Genomic DNA, 17,612 nt, shown 5'->3' on the forward strand with positions numbered 1-17,612 from the left:
TTAGGGTTACTGTGAAGGTTAGTGTGGGTTAGGGTTTGGGTTAGGGTGAGGGTATGTGTTATGGCGAGGGTTAGGATGAGGGTTAAGGTTAGGGTCAGTGTTAGGGATAGGCTGAGGGTTAGGGTTAAGGTGAGGGTGAGGGTGAGTGTTAGGGTTAGGGTTAGGGTGTGGGTGAGGATGATGTTCCGGGTTAGGATTAGGGTTAGGGTTATGGTTAGGCTGAGCGTGAGGTTGAGGGTTAGGTTTAGTGTGATGTTTAGGGTTAGGGTGAGGTTTAGGTTTAGGTTTAGGTTGAGGATTAGGCTGAGGGGTGGGTTTAGGTTCAGGGTTAAGGTGAGGGTTAGGTTTAGGGTTATTGTTAGGGTTAGGGTTAGGTTTAGGTTTAGGGTGAGGGTGAGGGTGAGGATGAGGGTTAGGATTAGGGTTAAGGATAGGGTTATTTTTAGGGTTAGGGTTAGGGTTCAGGTAAGGGTGAGGGTTAGGTTTAGGGCTATTGTTAGCATTATGGTTAGGGTTATGGTGAGGGTTAGTTTTAGTGTGAGGGTTAGGTTTAGGTTTAGGGTTAGGGTGCGGGTTAGGGTTAGGGTGAGGGTTAGGGTAAGGGTGAGCGTTAGGGTTAGCATTAGGGTTAGGGTTACGGTTAGTGTGAGAGTTAGGTTTAGGGTTATGTTTAGGTTGAGGCTTAGGGTTCGGTTTAGGTTTAGGGTGAGAGTGAGGGTGAGGGTTATGGTGAGGGTGGGGTTGAGGGTGAGGCTTAGGTTTAGGGTAAGGGAGAGAGTGAAGATGAGGTTTAGGGTTAGGCTTATGGTGAGGGTGAGGGTTAGGTTTAGGGTTAGGTTGAGGTTTAGCGTTGGTGTGATGGTTGGGTGAGCGTGAGGTAAGGGTTAGAGTGAGGGTTAAGGTGAGGGTGAGGGTTAGGTTTAGGTTATTGTGAGTGTTAGGGTGAGGGTTAGGGTTAGGTTTAGGGTTATGGTGTTGTTTAGGATGAGGCTTGGGGTTAGGGTGAGGTTTACTGTTAGGATGAGGTTTAGGGTTAGATTGACGTTTAGATTGAGGGTGAGGGTTAGTGTGAGGGTGAGGGTTAGGGTTAGGATTAGGTTTAGGATGAGGGCTAGGGGGAGGGTGAGGGTTAGGTTTATGGTTAGTGTTAGGGTTAGGTTGAGGTTTCGGGTGAGGGGTAGGTTTAGGGTGAAAGTTAGGGTGAGGGTAAGGGTTAGGGTGAGGTTTAGGGTGAGGGTGAGTTTTAGGGTGAGGTTTAGGATTAGGATGAGGATATGTGTTAGATTGAGGGTTATGGTTAGGGTGAGGATTAGCGTTAGGGTTAGGTTTAGTGTTAGGGTGATGGTAAGGTTTAGCGTGAGGTTTAGGCTGAGAGTGAGGTTTAGGGAGAGGGTTAGGGTTAAGGTTAGGGTTAGGGTGAGGATTAGGGTTAGGGTTAGGTTGAGGGTATGTGTTAGGGTGAGGGTTAGGGTGAAGGTTAGAGTTAGGATGAGTGTTAGGGAAAGGGTTAGGTTTAGGGTTAGGGTGACGTTGAGGGTGAGGGTTAGGTTTAGGGTTAGGTTCTGGTTGAGGGTGAGGTTCAGGTTTAGGATTAGGGTTAGGGTTTGTGTAAGGGTGAGGGTGAGGGTTAGGGTTAGGGTGAGAGTGAGGATTAGGGTTCGGTTTAGGGTGAGGTTTAGGGTTACGGTTAGTGTGAGGATTAGGGTTAGAGTTCGGGTGAGGGTAAGGGTTATGTTGAGGTTTAGGGTGAGGCTGATGTTTAGGGAGAGGAGTAGGTTTAGGGTGAGGGTTAGTTATAGGTTTAGAGATAGGCTGAGGGTGAGGGTGACGTTTAGGATTAGGGTTAGTTTGTGGGTGAGGGTGAGGGTTAGGATTAGGGTTAGGGTTAGGGTTAGTCTGAGGGTGAGGATGAAGGTGACTGTGAGGGTGAGGTTTAGAATTAGGGTGATGTTTAGGGTTAGGGTTAGGGTGAGGGTGAGGGTTAGGGTGAGGTTGAGGGTTAAGGTTACGTTTAGGGTTAGGATGAGTGTTAGGCTGAGGGTTAGGGTTAGGGTTAGGGTGAGGGTTAGGGTTTGTGTGAGGGGTAGGGCTAGGTTGAGGGTAAGGGTTAGTGGAGGGTAAGGGTGAGGGTGAGGGGTAGCATTAGGGTTAGGGTTGGCCTGAGGATTCGGGAGAGCATTAGGATTACATTTAGTGTTTGTGTTAGGATTAGGTTTAGGGTGAGGATTAGGGTGAGGTTTAGGATTAGGGTTAGGGTGAGGTTTAGGATGAGGGTTAGGGTTAGGGTGAATTTTAGGGTGAGGGTGAGGGTTAGGTTTAGTTTGAGGGTAAGGGTTATGGTGAGGGTTAGGGTGAGGGTGAAGGTTAGGGTTATCACTAGGTTTAGGGTGAGGGTGAGGGTTAGTGTTAGGGTTAGTTTTAGGGTGAGGTCTAGGCTGAGGGTGAGGGTTAGTTTTAGGTTTTGGGATAGGGTGAGGATTAGGGTTAGGGTTAGAGTTAGGGTTAGGGTGACAATTAGGCAGAGGGGTAGGTTTAGGTTTAGGGTGAGTGTTAGGTTTAGTGTGATTGTTAGGTTTAGGGTTAGGGTGAGGGAAAGGGTTAGGTTGTGGGATAGGGTGAGGGTGAAGGTTAGGGTTAGCATTAGGGTTAGGGTTACGGTGAGGGTTAGGGTTAGGTTTGGGATTGGGATGATGGTGAGAGTTAGGTTTAGGGTGATGGTGAGGGTAGGGTTTAGGGTTAGGATTAGTGTGAGTTTTAGGATGAAGGTTATGGTTAGGGTTATGGTTATTGTAGGTTTTTATGTTTAGGTTTAGGTTTAGGTTTATGGTTAGGGTTAGCATTAGGATGAGGGTTAGGGTGAGGGTTAGGGTGATTGTGAGGGTTAGGGTTTGGATGAGGGTTAGGGTGAGGGTGAGGGTTAGTGTGAGGGTGAGTGTTAGGGTTAGGGTTAGCATTAGGGTGAGGGTTAGGTTAAGGTTATGTTGATTTTGAGGTTTAAGGTGAGGGTTAAGTTTAGAGTTTGCATTAGGGTTAGCATGAGGGTGAGGGAAAGTGTTAGGTTTAGCATTAGTGTTAGGTTTAGGGTTAGGCTTAGGGTGAGGGTGATGGTGAGGGTGAGGCATAGGGTCAGGGTTAGGGTTAGGATTAGGGTTAGGGTTAGGGTTAGTGTGAGGATTATTGATAGGGTTAGGGTTAGGCTAAGGGTGAGGTTAAGGTTTATGGTGAGTTTTAGGGTGAGAGTGAGGTTTAGGGAGATTCTTAGGGTCAAGTTGAGGGTTAAGGTGTGGGTTAGAGTTAGGATTAGGATGAGGGTATGTGTTAGGGTGAGGGATAGGGTGAGGGTTAACGTTAGGGTGAGGGTTAGGGTTAGGGTTACAGTTAGGCTGAGGGTGAGGTGAGGGTGAGGGTTAGGGTAAGGGTGATCTTTAGGGTTAGGGTGAGGTTTCCGTTTAGGTTTGGGTTTAGGATGAGGATTAGGCTGAGGGGTGGGGTTAGGTTTAGGGTTAGGTTTAGGGTTAGGATAAGGGTTAGGTTGAGGTTTAGGGTGAGGTTTAAGTTTAGAGTGAGTTGTAGGATGCGGGTGAGGTTTAGGTTTAGGGTGAGCGTAAGGATTAGAGTGAGGGTTAGGGTGAGGTTGAGATTTAGGGTTAGCGTTAGGTTTAGGGTGAGGGTGAGGGTTAGGGTTTAGGGTTAGGATTAGTTTGAGTTTATTATGAAGGTTATAGTTAGGGTTTGGGTTAATGTGACGATTAGGTTTAGGGTTAGGGTGAGTGTGAGGGTTAGGGTTAGGGTGAGGGTTAGGGTTAGGGTTAGCATTAAGGTGCGGGTTAGGGTTAGGGTGAGGGTGAAATTTAGGGTTAGCATTAGGTTTAGGATGAGGGTGAGGATTAGGGGTAGTGTTAGGTTTAGGTTTAGGCTGAGGATGAGGGTTAGGGTTAGTTTTAGCTATAGGTTGACGATTTGTGTTAGGGTTATGTTTAGAGTGAGCGTTAGGCTGAGGGGTAGGGTTAGGGTTAGTGTGAGGGTTAGGTTTAGTGTGATTGTTAGGGTTATGGTTAGGTTGAGGGTCAGGGTTAGGGTGAGGGATAGGGTAAGTGTGAGTTTTAGGCTTTGGTTTAGGTTTAGGATTAGGGTGAGGGTGAGGGTGTGGGTTAGGGTTAGGGTGAGGGTGAGGGTAGGTTTTAGGGTTAGGGTTAGGTTTAAGGTGAGGGTGAGGGTTAGGGTTAGGGTTAAGGTGATGGTGAGCTTTAGGGTTAGGGTTAGCGTTAGGGTTAGCCTGAGTTTGAGGGAGAGGGTTAGGTTTAGGATTAGCATTAGGTTTAGGGTTAGGCTTAGGGTGAGGGTGATGTTTAGGGTGAGGCTTAGTGTGAGGTTAGGGTTAGGGTTAGGGTTAGGGTTAGGGTGATATTTAGGGTGAGGTTGAGGTTTAGGGTGAAGGTGAGGGTTAGGGTGAGTGTGAGGGTTAGGGTGTGGGTGTGGGTTAGGGTGATGGTAAGGTTTAGGGTGAGTGTGAGGGTTAGGGTTAGGATTAGAATTAGGTTGAGGGTTAGGTTGAGGGTTAGGGTGAGGGTGAGGGTTAGGGTGTGGGTGTGGGTTAGGGTGATGGTAAGGTTTAGGGTGAGTGTGAGGTTTAGGATTAGGATTAGAATTAGGTTGAGGGTTAGGTTGAGGGTTAGGGTGAGGGTGAGGGTTAGGTTGAGGGTTAGGGATAGGGTTAGAGTGAGGGTTACGGTGCGGGTGAGGTTTAGGGTTAGCATAAGGTTTAGGGTGAGGTTGAGGGTTAGGGTTTAGGGTTATGTTAAGTGTGAGTTTTAGGATGAAGGTTATGGTTAAGGTTAGGGTTAGTGTGAGGATTGGTTTAGGGTTAGTGTTAGGGTGAGGGTGTGGGTTAGGTTTAGGGTGAGGGTTAGGGTTATGGTTAGGTTTAGTGTTAGGGTTAAGGTGAGGGTGAGGGTTAGGTTTATGGTGAGGGTGAGTGTTAGGGTTAGGGTTAGGGTTAGGGGTAGGGTCAGGGTGAGGTATAGGTTTAGAGTTAGGCTGAGGGTGAGGGTGAGGATTAGGGTTAAGGTTAGGTTTAAGGTGAGGGAGATGGTTAGGATTATGTTTAGGTTTAGGGTTAGGCTGAGGGTGAGGATGATGGTGAGTGTGAGGGTGAGGGTTAGAATTAGGGTGAAGTTTAGTTTTTGGGTTAGGGTTAGGGTTAGGGTTAGTGTGAGCATTAGGCAGAGGCGTAGGGTTAGGGTTAGGGTGAGGGTTAGGTTTAGTATGATTGTTAGGGTTATGGTTAGGTTGAGGGTCAGGGTTAGGGTGAGGGATAGGGTAAGTGTGAGTTTTAGGCTTTGGTTTAGGTTTAGGATTAGGGTGAGGGTGAGGGTGTGGGTTAGGGTTAGGGTGAGGGTGAGGGTAGGTTTTAGGGTTAGGGTTAGGTTTAAGGTGAGGGTGATGTTTAGGGTTAGGGTTAAGGTGATGGTGAGCTTTAGGGTTAGGGTTAGCGTTAGGGTTAGCCTGAGTTTGAGGGAGAGGGTTAGGTTTAGGATTAGCGTTACGTTTAGGGTTAGGCTTAGTGTGAGGGTGATGGTGAGGGTGAGGCTTAGTGTGAGGTTAGGGTTAGGGTTAGGGTTAGGGTTAGGGTGATATTTAGGGTGAGGTTGAGGTTTAGGGTGAAGGTGAGGGTTAGGGTGAGTGTGAGGGTTAGGGTGTGGGTGTGGGTTAGGGTGATGGTAAGGTTTAGGGTGAGTGTGAGGGTTAGGGTTAGGATTAGAATTAGGTTGAGGGTTAGGTTGAGGGTTAGGGTGAGGGTGAGGGTTAGGGATAGGGTTAGAGTGAGGGTTAGGGTGCTGGTGAGGTTTAGGGTTAGCATTAGGTTTAGGTTTAGGTTGAGGGTTAGGGTTTAGGGTTATGTTAAGTGTGAGTTTTAGGATGAAGGTTATGGTTAAGGTTAGGGTTAGTGTGAGGATTGGTTTAGGGTTAGTGTTAGGGTGAGGGTGTGGGTTAGGGTTAGGGTGAGGGTTAGGGTTATGGTTAGGTTTAGTGTTAGGGTTAAGTTGAGGGTGAGGGTTAGGTTTATGGTGAGGGTGAGTGTTAGGGTTAGGGTTAGGGTTAGGGGTAGGGTCAGGGTGAGGTATAGGTTTAGAGTTAGGCTGAGGGTGAGGGTGAGGATTAGGGTTAAGGTTAGGTTTAAGGTGAGGGAGATGGTTAGGATTATGTTTAGGTTTAGGGTTAGGCTGAGGGTGAGGATGATGGTGAGTGTGAGGGTGAGGGTTAGAATTAGGGTGAAGTTTAGTTTTGGGTTAGGGTTAGGGTTAGGGTTAGGGTTAGTGTGAGCATTAGGCAGAGGCGTAGGGTTAGGGTTAGGGTGAGGGTTAGGTTTACTGTGATTGTTAAGTTTAGGGTTAGGGTGAGGCTAAGGGTTAGGGTGAAAATAGGGTGAGGGTGAGGGTTAGGGTTAGCATTATGGTTAGGGTTATGGTTAGGGTGAGGGTTAGGTTTAGGTTTAGGTTTAGGGTGAGAGTGAGGGTTAGGTTTAGGGTGATAGTGATGGTAGGGTTTAGGGTTTGGATTACGGTGAGGGTTAGCATGAAGGTTATTGTGAGTGTTAGAGTTAGTGTGAGGATTAGGTTTTGGGTTAGGTTTAGGTTAGGGTTAGGGTGAGGGTGAGTGTTAGGGTTAGGGTGAGTGTTATGTTTAGGGTTAGCATTAGGGTGATGGTTAGGGTTAGGGGTAGGATGAGGTTTAGGGTAAGGGTGAGAGTTAGCATTAGCATTAGGGTTAGGGTTAGGTTTAGTGTGAGCGTTAGGTTTAGGGTTAGGGTGAGGGTTAGGATTATGTTTAGGGTTAGGGTCAGGGTGAGGTTTAGTGTTAGGGTTAGGTTTAGGATTAGGGTGAGTGTTAGGGTTAGGTTGATGGTGAGGGTAGGGTTTAGGGTTATAATTAGGGTGAGAATTAGGATGAAAGTTAGGGTTAGGGTTAGGGTTAGTGGAAGGATTAGGGTTATGGTTAAATTTAGGGTTAGGGTTGGGGTGAGGGTGAGGGTTAGTTTTAGGGTGAGGGTAAGGCTTAGCGTGAGGGTTAGGGTGAGGGTTGAAAGTTAGGGTTAGCATTAGGTTTAGGGTGAGGCTGAGTGTTAGGGTTATTGTTAGTGTTAGGGTGAGGGTTAGGGTTAGGTTTAGAGTTAGGATGAGGGTTAGGGTTATGGTGAGGGTTAGGGTTAATGTGAGAGTTAGGGTTAGTGTGAGTGTTAGGGTTAGGGTGATTGTAAGGGTTAGGGTGAGGGAAAGGGTGAGGGTTAGGGTTAGTTTTGGCCTGAGGAGTCCAGTGAGCATTAGGATTATGGTTAGTGTTACTGTTAGGATTAGGTTTAGGGTGAGGGTTAAGGTGAGGTTTAGGGTGAGTTTAAGGGTGAGGGTGAGGGTTAGGTTTAGGATGAGCGTAAGGGTTAGTGTGAGGGTTAGGATGAGGGTGAAAGTTAGGGTTAGCACTAGGTTAAGTGTGAGGGTGAAGGTTAGTGTTACGGTTAGGGTTAGGGTGAGGGCTAGGCTGAGGGTGAGGGTTAGGGCTAGGTTTTGGGATAGGGTGAGGTTTAGGGTTAGGGTTAGGGTTAGTGTGAGCATTAGGCAGAGGGTTATGGTTAGGTTTAGGGTGAGGGTTATGTTTAGTTTGATTGTTAGGTTTTGGGTTAGGGTGAGGATAAGTGTTAGGGTGAGAGTTAGGGTTAGGGTGATAATGTGGGTAGGGTTTACGGTTAGGTTTAGTGGGTGTTTTAGGATGACGGATATGTTTAGGTTTAGGGTTAGTGTGAGGATTAGGTTTAGGGTTATGGTTAGGGTTAGGGTTGGGGTGACAGTTAGCATTAGGGTGAGGGTTAGGGTTAGGATTAGCATTAGGGTGAGGATTAGGGTTAGGTTTAGGGTGAGGGTTATGGTGAGTGTGAAGCTTAGGGTTTGGGTGAGGGTTAGGGTGAAGATGAGGGTTAGGGTGAGGTTGAGGGTTAGGGTTAGGGTTAGCATTAGGGTGAGGGTTAGGGTTAGGGTTATGTTGAGGGTGAGGTTTAGGGTGAGGGTTAAGTTAAGGGTTAGGGTTAGGATGAGTGTGAGGATTAGGGTTAGGGTGAGGGCATGTGTTAGTGTGAGGGTTAAGTTTAGGGTGAGGTTTAGGGTGAGGGTTAGGCTGAGGGTGAGGGTGAGTTTGAGGGTTAGGGTTAGCGTGATCTTGAGGTTTAGGGTGAGGTTTAGGTTTAGGTTTAGGTTTAGGAGGAGGATTAGGCTGAAGGGTGGGTTAAGGATTAGTGTTAGGGTGAGGGGTAGGGTTAGGGGTAGGGTTTGGGTTAGGGTTAGGGTGAGGGTAAGGTTTAGGTTAGGGTTAGTGTGAGGGTTAGGGTTACGGTTAGGGTTAGGGTTAGGGTTAGGGTTAGGGTGAAGTGAGGCTGAGGGTTAGGATTAGGGTTAGGAATAGGGTTATTGTTAGGGTTAGGGCTAGTGTTAGGATGAGGGTGAGGTTTAGGTTTAGGGTTAGGTTCAGGGTTATTGTTAGGGTTAGGGTTATGGTGAGGGTGAGGATTAGGTTTAGTGTAAGGGTTAGGTTTAGTGTTGGGTTTCCGGTGAGGGTAAGGATTCGTGTGAGGGTTAGGGTAAGTTTGAGCTTTAGGGTTAGCGTTAGGGTTAGGGTTAGTGTTAGGGTGAGCGTTTGTTTTAGGGTGAGGGTTAGGGTGAGGGTTAACGTTAGCGTGAGGGTTAGGGTTAGGATAAGGGTTAGGCTGAATGGGAGGTGGAGGGGGAGGGTTAGGTTTAGGGTGATCTTTAGGGTTAGGGTGAGGTTTGGTTTAAGTTTAGGTTTAGGATGAGGATTAGGCTGAGGGATGGGGTTAGGATTAGGGTTAGGGTGAGTGTTAGGGTTAGGGTTAGGTTTAGGGTTAGGGTTCAGATGAGGGTAAGGGTTAGGGTGAGGGTAAGGGGGAGGGGGAGGGGTAGGTTAGGGTTAGGGTTGGCCTGAGGATTCTGGTGAGCATTAGGATTACTGTTAGTGTTAGTGTTAGGATTAGGTTTAGGGTGACGGTTAGGGTCAGGGTTAGGATTAGAGTTACGGTGAGGTTTAGGGATAAGGTGAGGATTAGGGTTATGGTTATGGTTAGAGTGCGCATTAGGCTGATGGTTAGCGTTAGGGTCAGGGTGAGGGTTAGGTTTAGTGTGATTATTAGGGTTAGGGTTAGGGTGAGGGTAAGGGTTAGAGTGGGGGATAGGGTGAGGGTAAGTGTTTGGCTTAGCATTAGGGTGAGGGTGAAGTTTAGGGTAAGGGTAAGGGTTAGGGTTAGGTTTAGCATTAGGGTGAGGGTGAGAGTTAGGCTTTGGGTGATGTTGAGGGTAGGGTTTAGGGTTAGGATTAGTGTGAGTTGTAGGATGAAGGTTATGGTTAGGGTTAGGGTTTGTGTGAGGATAAGGTTTAGGGTTAGGGTGAGTGTGAGGGTTAGGGTTAGGGAGAGGGTTAGGGTTAGGGTTAGCATTAGGATCAGGGTTAGGGTTCGGGTTAGGGTGACGGTTAGTGTGAGTGTGAGGGTTAGGGTTTGGGTGAGGGATAGGGTGACAGTAAGGGTTAGGGTGAGGATGAGGGTTAGGGTTAGCATTAGGGTGAGGGTTTTGGTTAGGGTTATGTTGAGGGTGAGGTTTAGGGTGAGGGTTAATGTTAGGGTTAGCATTAGGGTTAGCGTGAGGGTGAGGGAGAGGGTTAGGTTTAGCATTAGTGTTAGGTTTAGTGTTAGGCTTAGAGTGAGGGTGATGGTGAGGGTGAGGCATAGGGTCAGGGTTAGGGTTAGGGTTAGGTTAGGGTAAGGGTGAGGGTATGTGTTAGGGTGAGGGTTAGGGTGAGGGTTAACGTTAGGGTGAGGGTTAGGGTAAGGGTTAGGCTGAGGGGGAGACAGAGGGTGAGTGTTAGGGTTATGGTGATCTTTAGGGTTAGGGTGAGGTTTGGTTTAGGTATAGTTTTAGGATGAGGATTAGGCTGAAGGGTGGTGTTAGGATTAGGGTTAGGGTTCGGGTTCGGGTTAGGGTTAGGTTTAGGGTTCGGGTAAGGGTTAGTGTGAGGGTAAGGGGGCGGGAGAGGGGTAGGGATAGGGTTATGTTTGGCCTGAGGTTTCGGGTGAGAATTAGGATTACTGTTAGTGTTAGTGTTAGGATTAGGTTTAGAGTGAGGGTTAGGGTGAGGGTTAGGGTTAGGGTTAGCGTGAAGTTTAGGCTTAGGGTTAGGATTAGGGTGTATGGTGAGGGTGAGAGATAGGTTTAGGGTGAGGGGAAGTGTTAGGGTGAGGTTGAAGGTTAGTGTTAGCATTAGGTTTAGGTTGTGGGTGAGGGTTATGGTTGGGGTTAGGGTTAGGGTTTAGGGATAGGGTGAGGATTAGGTTTAGGGTTATTTTTAGAGTGAGTGTTAGGCTGAGGGGTAGGGTTAGGGTTAGGTTGAGGATTAGGTTTAGTGTGATTGTTAGGGTTAGGGTTATTGGCAGGGTAATTGTTACGGTGAGGGATAGTGTAAGGGTGAGGTTTAGGGTTAGGGTTAGTTTTAGGATTAGGGTGAGTGTGAGGGTGAGAGTTAGGATTAGGGTGATGGTGAGGGTAGGGTTTAGGGTTAGGATTAGTATGAGGTTTAGGATGAAGGTTATGGTTAGGGTTAGGGTTAGTGTGAAGATTAGGTTTAGGGTTGGTTTAAGGTTAGGGTTAGGGTTAGGGTGAGGTTTAGGGTTAGGGTGAGCATTAGGGTGAGGGTTAGGGTGAGGGTTAGGGTAAGGGTGAGCATTAGGTTTAGCATTAAGGTTAGGGTTAGGGTTAGGGTGAGGTTAATGGTGAGGGTTAGGGTTAGGGTTAGGCTGACTTTTAGGGTGAGGATTAGGGTTAGGGTGAGTTGTAGGGTGAGGGTGAGGTTTAGGTTTATGGTTAGGGTAAGCGTTAGGGTGAGGTTTAGGGTGAGGGTGAAGGTTAGGTTTAGGTTTAGGGTTAGGGTTAGGTTTAGGGCTAGGCTGAGGATGAGGGTAGGGTTAGGTTTACGGATAGGGTGAGGATTAGGGTTATGGTTATGGTTAGAGTGTGCATTAGGCTAATGGTTAGCTTTAGGGTTAGGGTGAAGGTTAGGTTTAGTGTGATTTTAGGGTTAGGTTTACATTGAAGGTAAGTGTTAGGGTGAGGGATAGGGTGAGGGTGAGTTTTAGGGTTAGGGTTAGGTTTAGAATGAGGGTGAGCGTGAGGTTTTATGTTAGGGTTAGGGTGAGGGTGAGGGTAGGGTTTAGGGTTAGAATTAGGGTGAGGGTTAGGATGAAGATTATTGTTAGGATTAGGTTTACTGTGAGGATTAGTGATATGGTTAAGGTTAGGGTTAGGGTTAAGGTGAGGGTGGTTATGGTTAGGGTTAGGGTTAGGGTTATTTTTAGGATTAGGGCTAGCATTAGGGTTAGCTTGAAGGTGAGGGAGTGGGTTAGGTTTAGGATTAGCATTAGGTTTAGGGTTAGGCTTATGGTGAGGGTGATGGTGAGGATGAGGCTTAGTGTGAGGTTAGGGTTATGGTTATGGTTAGGGTTATGGTTAGGGTGATATTTAGGGTGAGGGTGAGTGTTAGGGGGAGGGGGAGGGTTAGGGTGAGTGTGAGGGTTAGGGTGAGGGTGAAGGTTAGGGTTAGCATTAGGTTTAGGGTGAGCGTGAGGGTTAGTGTTAGGGTTAGGGTTAGGGTGAGGGCAATGCTGAGGGGGTGGGTTAGGTTAGGTTTAGGGATAGGTTGAGGATCAGGGTTAGGGTTAGTGTTAGGCTGAGCATTAGGCTGAGGGTTAAGGTTAGGGTGAGGGTGAGGGTTAGGTTTAGTGTGATTGTTAGGTTTAGGATTAGGGTGAGGGTAAGGGTTAGGGTGAGGGATAGGGTAAGGGTGATGGTTAGGCTTAGCATTAGGGTTAGGGTTAGGGTTAGGGTGAGGGTTAGGTTTAGGTTTAGGATTAGGGTGAGGGTGATGGTTAGGGTTATCGTGGTGCTGAGGGTGAGGGTTATTGTTAGGGTGAGAATTAAGTTTAGGGTTAGCATTAGGGTGAGGGTTAGGGTTAGGGTTAGGGTGAAGGTTAGGTTAAGGCTGAGGGTTAGGGTTAGCATTAGGGTTAAGGTTAGTGTGAGGGTTAGGTTTAGGCCTATGGTTAGGGTGAGTTTGAGGGTGAGGGTCAGGGTTAAGGTTAGGTTTAGGATTAGCATTAGGTTGAGGGTTAGAGTTAGGCTTAGGGTGAGGGTGAGGGTGAGGGTTTGGGTGAAGGTTAGGGTTAGGCTTAGGATTAGTGTGAGGATTAGGATTAGGATTAGGGTTAGGGTGAGGGTGAGGTTTAGAGTTATAATTAGGGTAAGGTTTAGGGTGTGGGTTAGGGTGAGAGTGAGGGATAGTTTTAGTGTGAGTGTTAGGTTGAGTGTTAGGGTGAGGGTTAGGTTTAGTGTTAGGGTTAGGGTGAGGGTGAGGGTTAGGTTTATGGTGAGGGTGAGGGTTAGGGATAGGGTTAGGGTTAGGGTTAAGTTTTAGGGTGCGGGATTGGGTTAAGGTTAATTTTAGTGTGAGAGTTCGGTTGAGGTTTAGGGTGAGGGTTAGGGTTAGGGTGAGTGTTAGGTTTAGGTTTACAGTTAGGCTGAATGTGAGGGTGAGGGTTCGGGTTAGGGTTAGTGTGAGGGTTAAGATTAGGTTTAGGTTTAGGGTTAGGCTGAGGGTGAGGATGACAGTAAGGTTGAGGTTGAGGGTAAGAATTAGAGTGACGTTTAGGGTTAGGGTTAGGGTGAGGGTGAGGGTTACGTTTAGGTCTACAGTTAGGATGAGGGTTAGGCTGAGGGTTAGGTTTAGGGTTAGGGTTAGTGTGAGGGTTAGGGTTAGCATGAGGTTAAGGGTTAGGGTGAGGGTAAGGGTGAGGGTGAGGGGTAGGCTTAGGGTTAGGGTTAGCATGAGGATTCAGGTGAGCATTCGGATTACGGTTAGTGTTAGTGTTAGTGTTAGGGCTAGGGTGAGGGTTAGGTTGAGGGTTAGGACTAGGGTTAGGGTGAGTTGTAGGGTGAGGGTGAGAGTTAGGTTGAGGGTGAGGGTAAGCTTAGGGTGAGGATTATGGTGAGGGTGAAGTTTAGGGATAGGGTGCGGTCTAGGCTGAGGGTGAGGGCTAGGGTTAGGTTTAGGGATAGGGTGAGAATTAGGGTTAGGGTTAGGGTTAGGGTTAGGGTGAGCACTAGGCAGAGGGGTAGGTTTAGGGTTAGGGTGAGGGTTAGGGTTGGTGTGAAGTTCAGTGTTAGGGTGAGGGGAAGGGTGAGGGTGAGGGGAAGGGTGAGGGTGAGGGGTAGGTTTAGGGTTAGGTTTAGCATGAGGATTCAGGTGAGCATTAGTATTACTGTTAGTGTTAGTGTTAGGGTTAGGGATAGGTTTAGGGTTAGGTTAAGGGTTAGGATTAGGGTTAGGGTGAGGTTTAGGGTTCGGTTAGGGTTAGGGTGAGTTGTAGGGTGAGGGTGAGGGTTAGGTTTAGGGTGAGAGTAAGGGTTAGTGTGAGGGTTAGGGTGAGGGTGAAGGTTGGGTTTAGCATTAGGTTTAGGGTGAGGGTGAGGGTTAGTGTTAGGGTAAGGGCTAGACTGAGGGTGAAGTTTAGGGTTAGGTTTGAGGATAGGGTGAGGATTAGAGTTAGGGTTAGGGTTAGGGTTAGGTTGAGCATTAGGCAGAGTTGTAGGTTTAGGGTTAGGGTGAGGGTTAAGTTTAGTGTCATTGTTAGGTTTAGGTTTAGGGTGAGTGTAAGGGTTAGTGTGAGGGATAGGGTGAGGGTGAGGGTTAGGGTTAGCATTAGGGGTAGGGTTAGGTTTAGGGTGAGTATTAGGTTTAGGTTTAGGATTAGGGTGAGAGTGAGGGTTAGGGTTAGGATGATGATGAGGGTAGGGTTTAGGTTTAGGATTAGGGTGAGGGTTAGGATGAAGTTTATGGTTAGGGTTGGGGTTAGTGTGAGGATTAGGTTTAGGTTTAGGGTTAGTGTTAGAGTTAGGGTGAGGGTGAGGGTTAGAGTTAGGGTGAGCGTTAGGTTTAGGGTTAGCATTAGGGTGAGGGTTAGCGTCAGGTTTAGGGTGAGGGTTAGGGTAAGGGTGAGAGTTAGGGTTAACATTAGGTTTAGGTTTAGGGTTAGAGTGAGGTTTAGGTTTAGGGTTAGGGTTAGGGTGAGGGTTAGGGTTAGGGTTAGGGTTAGGGTGAGGGTTAGGTTTAGTGTTCTGATTAGGTTTAGGGTGAGTGTGAGGGTGAGGGTTACGGTTAGGTTGAGGGTGAGGTTAGGCTTTAGGGTTAGAATTAGGATGAGGGATAGGATGAAAGTGATGGTTAGGATTAGGGTTAGTGTGAGCATTAGGGTTATGGTTAAGGTTATGGTTAGGGTTAAGGTGAGGGTGAGGGTTAGGGTTAGGTTTTAGGGTCATTTTTAGGGTTAGGGTTAGGGTAAGGTTTAGAATGAGGCTGAGGTTTAGGGTTAGGGATAGCGTTATGGTTTAGGGGTAGGTTTAGGGGTAGTGTGAGATTTAGGTTTAGGGTTAGGGTTAGGGTGAGGGTTAGGTTTAGGGTTAGGGTGAGGATGAGGGTGAGGTTTAGTGTTAGGATTAGGTTTAGGATTAGGGTGAGTGTGAGGGTGAGGGTTAGGTTTAGGGTGATCTTTATGGTTAGGGTGAGGTTTGGTTTAGGTTTAGTTTTAGGATGAGGATTAGACTGAGGGGTGGGGTTAGGATTAGGGTGAGGGTGAGGGTTAGGTTTAGGGTGAGGGCAACGTTTAGTGTGAGGGTTAGGTTGAGGGTGAAGGTTAGGATTAGCATTAAGTTTTGGGTGAGGGTGAGGGTTAAGTTTATTGTTAGTGTTAGTGTCATTGTTAGGTTTAGGCTTATGGTGTGGTTTAGGGTGAGGGTTGGGGTTAGGGTTAGGGTTATGTTTAGGATGAGGGTTAGGGGTAGAGTGAGCGTTAAGGTGAGGGTGAGGGTTAGGATGAGGGTGAGGGTTAGGGTTAGGATGAGGGCTATGGTGAGAGTGAGGGTTAGGGTTAGGGTTAGGGTTAGGTTGAGGGTTAGGGTTAGGGTGAGGTTTTGGTTGAGGGGTAGGTCTAGGGTTAGGGTTAGGGTGAGGGTAAAGTTTAGGGTGAGGTTTAGGGTGAGGGTGAGTTTTAGGGAGAGGGTTAGGTCTAGGGTGAGGGTTAGAATGAGGGTTGATGTTAGGATTAAGGTGAAGGTTTGTGTTAGGGTGAGTGTTAGGGTGAGGTTTAGGGTTAGGATGAGGGTTAGGGATAGGGTGGAAAAGTGAGGTTTATGGTTAGGTTCATGGTGAGGGTGAGGTTCATGTTTAGGTTTAGAGTTAGCTTTAGAGTGAGGTTTAGAGTTAGGTTTAGGGTTTGGGTGAGGACTAGGCTGACAGTGAGTGTTAGGGTTAGGTTTTGGGATAGGGTAAGGATTAGAGTTAGGGTTAGGATTAGGGTAGGCATTAGGCAGAAGGGCAGGGTTAGGGTTAGGGTGAGGATAAGGTTTAGTGTGATTGTTAGGGTTAGGTTTAGGGTGAGGTTTAGGGTTAGGTTTAGGATTATGGTGAGGGTGAGAATTAGGATTAGGTTTAGGGTTAGATTTATGGTTAAGGTTAGGGTGAGGGTGAGGGTTAGGGTGAGGGTGAGGGTTAGGGTTAGGTTTAGCATTAGGGTGAGGGTTAGGGTTATGGTTAGTGTGAGGGTTAGGGTGAGTGTGAGGGTTAGTGTTTGGGTGAGGGGTAGGGTGACGGTGAGGGTTAGGGTGAGGGTGAGGGTTACGGTTAGGGTTAGCTTTAGAGTGAGGGTTACAGTTAGTGTTAGGGTGATGGTTAAGTTTATTGTGAGGGGTAGGGTGACATTGACGTTAAGGGTTAGGGTGAGGATTAGGGTGAGGCTGAGGGTTAGGGTTATTGTTACTGTTAGGGTGAGGGTTAGGGTTAGGTTTAGGGTTATGGTGGGGGTTAGGGTGAGGGTTGGGGTTAGGGTTAGCATTAGGGTTAGCCTGAGGGTGAGGGAGAAGTTTAGGTTTAGCATTAGGGTTATGTTTAGGGATAGGCTTAGGGTGAGGGTGATGGTGAGAGTGAGGCATAGGATAAGGTTTAGTTTTAGGGTGAGGGTGAGTGTTAGTGTTAGGGTGATATGTAGGGAAATGGTGAGGGTTAGGGTGAGGTTGAGGGTTAGGGTGAGGGTGAGGTTTAGGGTGATGTTGAGGGCTACGGTGAGGGTGAGGTTTAAGGTGAGGGTTAGGTTATGGGTTATGTTGAGGGTGAGAGTTAGGGTGAGGGTTAGGGTTAGGGTTCGGGTTAGGTTTAGTGTGAGGATTAGGGTTAGGGTTAGGGTTAGGGTGAGGTTAACGTTCAGGGTGAGGTTTAGGGTGTGGTTTAGGGTGAGATTGAGGTTTAGGGAGAGGGTTAGGGTTAAAGTGAGGGTTAGGATGAGTGTTAGCGTTAGGGTTAGGTTGAAGGTATGTGTTAGGGTGAGGGTTAGGGTGAGGGTTAAGGTTAAGGTGAGGGTGAAGGTTAGGATTATTCTGAGGGTGAGGGTGAGGGTGAGGGTTAGGGTTAGGGTGATCTTTAGGGTTAGGGTGAGGTTTAGGTTAAGGTTAGAATGAGGATTCGGCTGAGGGGTGGGATTAGAATTAGGGTTACTGTGAGGGTTAGAATTAGGGTTAGGGTTAGGGTGAGGGTGAGGACGAGGGATAGGATTAGGGTTAGGAATAGGGTTATTGTTAGCGTTAGGGTTAGGGTAAGAGAGAGGGTGAAGACAAGGTTTAGGTTTAGGATTAGGGTTAGGGTTAGGGTGAAGTTGAGAGTTAGTTTTATGTTTAGGTTGAGGTTTAGGGTTAGTGTGAGTGTTGGTTGAGCGTGAGGGTAAGAGATAGGTTGAGGGTTATGGTGAGGGTGAGACTTATGGTTAGGGTTAGGGTTAGGGTGAGGGTTAGTGTGAGGGTAAGGGTTAGGGTTAGGTTTAGGGTTAATGTGAGCATTAGGGTTAGGGTTAGTGTTAGGGTGAGGGTTAGGTTTAGTGTGAGGGGTAGGGTGATGGTGAGGTTAAAGGTTAGGGTGAGGATTAGGGTGATGCTGAGGGTTAGGATTATTGTTACTGTTAGGGTGAGGGGAAGGGTTATGTTTAGGGTTATGGTGGTGGTTAGGGTGAGGGTTGTGGTTAGGGTTAGCATTAGGGTTAGCCTGAGAGTGAGGGAGCGGGTAAAGTTTAGCATTAGTGTTAGGTTTAGGTTTAGGCTTAGGGTGAGTTTGATGGTGAGGGTGAGGCATAGTGTCAGGCATAAGGTTAGGGTGAGTGTTAGTGTTAGGGAGATATTTAGGGAAAGGTTGAGGGTTAGGGTGAGGTTGAGGGTTAGGGTGATGGTGAGGTTTAGTGTTAGGGTTAGCATTAGGGTGAGGGTTAGGGTGAGGGTTATGTTGAGGGTGAGGGTTAGGGTGAGGGTTAGGGTTAGGGTTAGGGTGAGGGTAAGGTTTAGCATGAGGTTTAGAGTGAGAATGAGTTTTAGGGAGAGCGTTAGGGTTAAGGTGAGGTTTAGGGTGAGAGTTATGGTTAGCGTTAGGGTGAGGGTATGTGTTCGGGTGAGGGTTATGTTTAGGGTGAGGGT

Source organism: Dipodomys merriami, unplaced genomic scaffold, assembly GCF_024711535.1.
Source record: "Dipodomys merriami isolate MVZ:Mamm:240054 unplaced genomic scaffold, mDipMer1.0.p SCAF_222, whole genome shotgun sequence".
In the NCBI taxonomy this organism is placed as follows: Eukaryota; Metazoa; Chordata; class Mammalia; order Rodentia; family Heteromyidae; genus Dipodomys; species Dipodomys merriami.